This window comes from Cryptomeria japonica, chromosome 3 (assembly GCF_030272615.1).
Source record: "Cryptomeria japonica chromosome 3, Sugi_1.0, whole genome shotgun sequence".
Taxonomy (NCBI): domain Eukaryota; kingdom Viridiplantae; phylum Streptophyta; class Pinopsida; order Cupressales; family Cupressaceae; genus Cryptomeria; species Cryptomeria japonica.
Window position 1 is genome coordinate 240,305,840 of NC_081407.1, and position 9,070 is coordinate 240,314,909.

A 9,070-nucleotide genomic window follows, 5' to 3' on the forward strand; every position below is an offset into this window, starting at 1 on the left:
AGGAGTAGTATACATTAGAGGGAGATATATGTGTAATTTAGAGCTTTATAGAGATATCATTCATCGGGGGAGTTTGGTCTTTGTTTCAGAACTTCATTGCTATATCTTTGGGTGGGAGATTGTTGGTTGTCTTCCATTAGGGGAGACTTGTTTGACATTTCTTGGTACTTAGATGTTTTTTAAATCTAGTGTTGCCATCAATTCCAAAGGGGGAGATTTTTGGTTGTTTGGAGGAATTGATTATGTGTTGCATTGATATTTTGTCATTGATGTCAACACTAGCTGTTTGGATTCTTTACTGACACCCTTCCGGTCCTGATAGATTGTGTGGTTTCTGGTTGGTTTGGATATCAAATGATCCGACAGGCTCCAATATGGTTTGGTTATGGAATTGGCTTATTCATGATACTCATGTTCATATTCAGTTAGTTGGTTTTGGTATGGTGAACGAATGCTATCTTATTTTCTTGGAAGCTTGGCTTCTAGTACTGATGAGGGTTTCACTGGTAGAGATTTTGATGAAGATATTTGATGATATGCATAAGTGGTGTTGGTGCAGCTTCTGGTGGAGATTCAGGATACTGTTGGTGATCATGTTTGAGACTTGGTGGATGGAGATCATTGCTTTAGCATGTGGACCTATATTGGGTTTGTAAGGAAAGCACAATGCAGAAAATGCTTCCCTAATGTCAATTTGCAGGGGAAACAAGACTAGTGTGTTTTATAACTTTATAGAATACTAAGATTAGCATATACAAAATCGAGATAATGTCAGAATTCAAACATACATAGAGATAAACACCATGAATTTATGTGGGAAACCCTTTCGGGAAAAAAACCACCACCGACAACAAGATCACTTTATTCTTAGAAAAGAAAATTTACAATAAAGTTTGTTATCACAACACAAATGTTCACTCTGATCACTTCAGTTACACACCACAGTATATGGCTTATCATCATAACAATAGCCACGTTTGAGTCTACTCTTGGCTTCATATGCATTTTCATATCGACCGTTCAACTGTCAGTTTGCACCAATCGGTTAGACATCTAACTGTTTGCGTCAGTCTGCATTCGTGAGAAGACAATTATCCCACATGCATCTAGGAATCGAACTGGTTCGTATTCAAAAAACCCTGGCTCAGACAAGTCAACTCCATCAGGTATTGGGAAGACAAACAATTAGCTATCCTAAATGTCTAATCTTTCTCTCTGCGCTCTACCACTTGGCACCCCCTGATTGGTTCCGGGTCCCTGCTCTAACATCTTAGCACGACCTCACTATTCGCCTAGAATTATTTTGTCACTATGTCGCGATGGTTAGTTTCATGAGCAATTTCTCATCGTGACCACCGTCAGATCTTATGTGGTCACCATCCGATCATTTTGATCTGCTCAACCTTTAATTCACCTTAGCCGCTCTCTTGTTGGGTCCCACCACTTGGTCACCATGTTGCAAGGAATATACTAACGAGTAGTTTCCCATCGTGACATAACAACCACCATTGGATCAACCTTGGTTGTCATTCAATCATCTCCGATCTGCACAACCCTTATCTCGCCTAGACCGCTCACTTATGCCGGGCCCCACCATGGTCGCCAAGTCACAGAAAATAACATACATGCATCTTTCCATAGCGATAAAGTGATGACCATTGGATTAGGATGTAAACTGCAAGTCTTTTATACTTTCGTTCATCCAATAACGGATGCTACCCTGATGACTGAAGACGACTTCGTCGGGTCATCAGGATGACTGCAAACCTACTACTCTAACCTTTGATATGCTGATTTCATCGGCAAAGGATATACAGATAGAGTTCATAGATTTAATTCACACTATTTCATCGGTCAGAGTTAACCTGATTAGTATGAACAAAAGTCAAGTGAGTTAGAGGCATAATTCCAACAAAATCCCACTAGATGAGGAATTCACTAGACTACTTGGGCACTTTCCAAACATTATAGAGAGGGATGCGTACTGAGACCCATCGAGTTAGAACACCACCTGAACTTGTGAGTGCTCACCAGTTTTGTTAATGCATCCGCAACATTTTCCTGAGTGTCTACCTTGTTTAGATTAACCTTTCCATCTTCTACCATGTCATGCACAAAATGGAATTGCACATCTATATGTTTAGACCTGGCATAGTATGTAGGATTATTCACTAAACATATAGCACTCTGACTGTCACTTCACACTTCAACCTACCCTACATCAAAACCAATATATGTACTCAAACACCTGAGCCAAATGACTACAGACTGTTACATGCTCATCCAAATTATTGCTCCACCATTCAGAACAAAAACGTATCCACTGGTGGATCTTCTACTATCAATGTCCCTTGCCCAATCAGAATCTGCATAACTAAAAATGTTGAGAGTTCTCTTTGAATCATTCAGATTACTATGATAACATAATGCAAAGTCTACCCTCCATATATCTAAAAACTCTCTTTACAACATCCCAATGTGGTGTTCCTGGGTTTGACATAAATCTACTTAATACTCCCACTGGTTGGGCAATGTCCGGCCTTGTACAAACCATTGCATACATCAAAGTGCCAATAGCACTTGCATAAGGTATACTCTCTTCTGGGGATTTTAGACTGTCATGCACAAATATTTTGGTTCCCTACAAAATAGGAACAACCTGTTGTTTACAGTCAGACATATTAAACTTATCAAGAACACTAGTGATGTACTTTCTCTGGCTGAGCCAGAGTTTTCTCTTAGACCTGTCCCTCTTGATTTCCATTCCTAGAATGTAGTTTGCTGAGCCCAAATATTTCATTTTGAACTTCAAGGATAATTGGGACTTCAAGTGTGAGATAATACCTTTATTATTTCCAAGGAACAACATGTCATCAACATACAAAGCAATAATAAGGATCTTATCATCTTCAACCTTGTAGTACAAACAATGATCGACTTTCAATCTCACAAATCCCAAGGACAACACAAATGTATCATATTTTTGATACCACATTCTGGGAGACTATTTCAAACCATAAAGAGACTTCTTTAGTTTACATACCAAATGTTCTTTACCCATTTTTCACAAAGTGCTCAGGCTGGGACATATAGATTTCTTCTTCAAGGTCCCCATGAAGAAATGTTGTTTTCACATCCATTTGCTCGACTTCCCAATCATATGTAGCTGCAAGTAACAAAATAAATCTAATAGATGTCAGCTTAGCTACAGGAGAGAAAATTTCTCCATAGTCAATACCTTCCTTTTGAGAATACCCCTTCACAACCAATCTGGCCTTGACTTGTCAATGCTACCATCTGGACCATACTTCCTTTTGAAAACCCATTTATAGCCCACCGACTCTCTACCTTTAGGCAAGGATACCGGATTCCATGCTCCATTGTTGTCCAAATATTTCATTTCATTATTCATGGCTTCCAACCAAGAATATGAATTTGACATATCCATGGCTTCTTTTACAATCCTAGGCTCATCAGTATTAACAAGTAAAGCATAGGCACAATTTACATTCAACATTGAAAAATTATACCTATCTGGGGTAAACCTATCAGGTTGTTGCCTCTCTCATGTGGACCTTCTTAAAACTTGTGGTGAGGCTTCATTTTGTTCTTCTTCTAAACTTTCAGAGCTATTTGAAATCTCTTCATTCTCATCTTTAGGTACATCTGGAGTTGTCACTTCTTATCCTAGTGGAAATTCAACCACATCCTTCTCTTTTTCCTTCTCTGTTGGTTTATCTATAGACATAGGTTTCATCTTTCGAAAGATGACACTTCTGCTATACACAACCTTTCTAGTCTCAAGATTCCAAAGCTTGTATCCTTTAACTCCAACTTGATATCCAATGAAAATACATTTGAGTGCTTTGTTATCCAATTTAGATCTTTTAACATCAAGCACATGTGCATATGCCTCTAAACCAAACATACAAATGTGTCTTAGAGAAGGTTTCTTACCAGACCATGCTTCCATAGGTGTCTTTTCTACTAATGCTATTGTAGGTGATCGATTCAACAGGTAACATGTTGTAGCAACTGCTTCTGCCCAAAACTTTTGTTCCAGTCCAACACTACTCAATATGCTTCTTGCTTTCTCCATCAGAGACCGATTCAACCCTTCAGTAACTCCATTTTGTTGTGGAGTATAAGGTGTAGTTCTATGTCTTTTAATTCCATGATCTACACAGTACTTGTCAAAATGTGTATTGCAATACTCACCATTGTTATCAGTTCTTAAACATTTTATTCTCCTTCTAGTCTGATTTTCAACCAAGTTTTTAAATTCCTTAAACCGACTGAACACTTTTGACTTACTGTTCATAAAGTAAACAAATGTCCTTCTCGAATAATCATTAATAAAAGATACATAGTACTTTGATTTAGAAAAAGAAGGTACATCCACTGGACCAAACACATCAGAATGCACATAGTCCAGAATGTCAAAAGATTTATGAGGACTTGAATAAAATTGAACACGGTTTTGTTTTCCATATATGCAATGTTCACAAAAATCAAACTCAAGGTTACAATCAGTAAGTCCTTCTACCACATTTTTACTCTTTAAAGTTTTTAAACCTTTTTCACCAATGTGACCAAGCCTATAATGCCAAATCATTGTTTTTTCTGCAGGAAGTTTAGCTTCCATAGAATTTACATCATATGTCAACTCGGTAGTTCTATCATATTTCTTAATGACTATATTACAACACACAGGTTCAACATTTAATTTGTACAATATACCAACATGTTCACCCTTAGCCAAACTAATAGACCCTCTAGTCTTCTTACAACCATTGGACACAAATGTTACTCGAACTCCAACATCATTCAACTTTCTTACAAAAAGTAGGTTTCTTGCCAAACCTAGTATGTGCAGAACTCCATTGATTCCCTTTATTCTCCCATCAGGAAATTGGAATTTAATTCTTCCTCTCCCAACAATCTCCAACGTTGAGTCACTTGATAAGTACACCTTCCCACCAGCATACAGGTCATACTTTGAGAACCACTCCTTGTGAGATGTCATATGGAAAGATGCCCCCAAGTCAATAAACCACACATTGTTAGAAGCAGGCACTGCCAGAGCTGTTACAAAGGTGTCTACATCACTGTAAGAAGATTCATTATTAGAAGAGTTATTTCTCTTATTCTCCTCTTTGCAATCTTTTTGAATATGACCCTTTTGTCCATAGTTCTAGCATTTTGCCTTAGACTTATTTCCAGGAGACTTGGACCTCTCTTGAGACTTGGACTTGGACTTCATCCCTTTCTTCTTGTCTTTGTCCTTTGGTCTGCCTCGAACAAAGAGTGCATCTTTTATCATCTCAGAAGACTTCTTTCTCATTTCTCCTGACAAAAGAGTATTGACCTCATTATCCATCTTGAACTGAGTCATAGTACTACCAATGGCCATCACCATATGTTCCCAAAAATCTGGTGATGAACATAGCAGCAACATGCAATGTTCTTCTTCTTGAATAGCCACACAGACTGGTGTCAATTGAGCAATAACCATGTTAAACGCATTCAAATGATCTACCAAGGGTGTTCCTACATCCTTTTTCAGAGAATATAACTTCTTCCTAATGAAGATTTTATTCACCTAGGTTTCGCTCTGATAGATGTCTTCTAACTTCTTCCACAAATCACCTGTAGTCTTCTCCTCATGTACATTCAACAAAACTGAGTCTGCAAGGCTTAGTCTTATGAGTCCTTTGGCTTTTCGGTCTACTAAATCCCAATCTTCTTGCCTCATGCCTGAAGGTTTTTGTCCACTCACTGCAATCCAAAAATCTCAGCCAACTAGCAGGTCCTCAATTTTAAGTTTCCATAACTCAAAATTGGAGCCATTGAACTTCTCAATATCCATTCTTGTAGAAGTGCTTGCCATCTTAATCTGTAAACAAGTAGACACACTAATAGACACCCATTGAAACAAATTAACACAAAAAACCAAACATACCCACAAGGATAACACAACTGGCCAGACTCTGATACCACATGTAAGGAAAGAACAATGCGGAAAAATGCTTCCCTAATGTCAATTTGCAGGGGAAACAAGACTAGTGTGTAAATTATAACTTTACCAGGAATACTAAGATCAATGTATATGAAATAGAGACAATGTTAGAATTCAAATATACACATAGAAAAACACCATGAATTTACGTGGGAAACCTTTTTGAGAGAAAACCCACCACCGACAACAAGATCACTTTATTCTCAGCAAAGAAAATTTACAATAAAGTTTTGTTATCACAGCACATATGTTTACTCTAATCACTTTGGTTACACACCACAATATACAGCTTATCATCATAACAACAACCATGTTTGAGTCTCCTCTTGGCTTCATATACATTTTCATGTCGACCGTTCAACTATCAGTTTGCACCAATCGGTTAGACATCTAACTATCTGTGTTGGTCTGCATTCGTGAGAAGATAATTATCCTATATGCATCAAGGAATCAAATTGATTCATATTCAAAAAACCCCGGCTCAGACAAGTCGACTCCATCAGGTATTGGGAAGAAAAACAATCAGCTATCCTGAATGTCCGATCTTTCTCTCTATGCTCTGCCATGTGGCACCCCCTGATTGGTTCCGGGTCCCTGCTCTGACATCTTAGCATGGCCTCACTATCCGCTCAGAATTATTCTTTTTCACTGGGTCGCGATGGAAAGTCTCATGAGCAATTTCCCATCATGACCTAGCGACCACCATTGGATCTTATATGGTCACCGTCTAATCATTTTGATATACTCAGCCTTTAATTAGCCTTAGTTGCTCTCCTTCCGGGTCCCAACACTTGGTCGCCATGTCGTAAGGAATATACTAACAAGCAGTTTCCCATCATGAAATAATCACCACCATTGGATCAACCTTGATTTTTGTTTGATCATCTTTGATCTACACGACCCTTATCTCGCCTGGACCGCTCACTTATGTCGTGCCCCACCATGGTCGCCAAGTCACAGAAAATAACATACCTGCATCTTTGCATAGTGGTAAAGCGATGACCATTGGATCATGATCTAAAATGCAAGTCTTTTATCCTTTCATCCATCTGATAACCGATGCTACCCCGATGACAGAAGATGACTTCATCGGGTCATCGGGATGACTTCAAACCTGCTACTCCGAGCTCTAATATGTTGAGTTCATTAGCAAAGGATATACCGATAGAGTTCACAGATTTTCTTCACACTGTTTCATCGGCCAGAGTTAAACCGATCAATATGAACAAATGTCAAGTGAATTAGAGGCATAATTCCAATAGGGTCTCAGTTGATCTAGGTCATGGATTGACTTATTGTAACATGTGGATTAGATATCTTAATATCTTTCCATGATGCCTTATGTGTTGGATAGTATTTGTTTGGTCTAAGGCCGACATGTTTTGTAATTTTGTAATTGGTTTATTGTTTGGTGGTCGACCTGATTGTTTCTAGTCAAGGGTTTGTATATATATGATGTAAGATCTCCTTGTAGATCATCAATTAGATCATAGGCATAAGGTCAAGGAATGGGATATGTCCACATGTAATTTGTGAGTAATGAAATATCATTCAGCAAGAGGATTTGGTCTATCATTAGAGATCGAATTGGGTTTATCTAGGAGGATTTAGTCCTCTGGTATTGAGCTTAACCAGAACTGTTCTCATGAATATGAGATGCTATCTTTGCAGTTCATTCCTTCTTCCAGATTCTGGTCTGGATTTCTATGTAGTCAATGAGACTCCTTTTGTGATGAGCAATGAACTCTATGTTGTTGGCCTTCCTGCAAGTGCAAGCCCCTCAAATGTAATTCACATAATTATTACAGAAGTATTATCTGACTATGGGTAGGCTTCCCACCATGGTTTTTCCCTTTACCAGGTTTACCATGTATAAATCTTGGTGTCATGTGGATGGTATTTATTCTATGATTATTGTTTATGCTTAATTGGTTTAAGTGCTATTCTAATATTTGATTTAAGCATTCTGGTATTATTGTTTTGGGTTATGGTATTAAAGTTTTAATTACTAAATATTCTGGTAATCTCTAACAACTGATTCATCCCCCACCCCTCTCGGTTGTCTTCCAGTTATTTGAACTATCTAACAGAAGCAACTATGACTATTTCCTATATGAAAAATGATAAGATTAAATACATTTAATACAATGATAAGTATTATAGGTTAAATACAATTAATACAAGGTAATAATATATATAGATTGAAAACACTAAAATATCTACAATATATAGAAAAAAAGTGTACTGGAGCTTGGGATGCTTCTCCAGTAGACTTAGGAGGGCTCGCCATTGATGGAGCAGCTATGGCTATTTCCTATATGAAAAATGATAAGATTAGAATTTATCTAAAGTTCACATGTGCATGTACATATAATCACCAAATCAAGAAAATAAAGTAGAGATACATACCTCTTCCCTCTCTTTATCCTCTGGCATATCGGATGCATTCATCAGTTCTACATATCCCAATTGCTATTGTATATAAAAGAGACACAAAAGACTAATCAATCTACAATTTCCAATTAAGAACCTTTTAAAAAAATTGTGTCAATTAAAAATGTGTTCAATTACCTTTTGACGTTTAGGCATCCTTGAGGATTTCTTTCACCGAGGAGGTGTCCTAGAAATGTGTGGGGTACCCTAAAAGAAACAAAATTAACATAAAAGATACCAATAGATAATATTAAATATATTTTAACAAATCTAAATTTAAATGAATTTTATTTTCAATCAAAAGAATACATAAAAAGAGGTTTGCAAAATATGATACTGTATAGCTTTCTAGGCCAAAATTGATGGCTGAGAGCATGACATTATCAATCTGGGACATTTGATCCCCTGACAATGCCTATAAAATGCAAAATAAATATACATTAGAGAGAGTTAGTATATCTTATAAATTATTTTTGAATTCAAGGTACTATTTTATTTTAACATGTTACAAAATTTATACCTCAGATGTTGAAGCTTTAGCTGCAACAAGTGTGTGAGGAATATCAAATGGTGTAATAACACCCACTACTGTATCCTAAAATGCATAATGTTTGTATC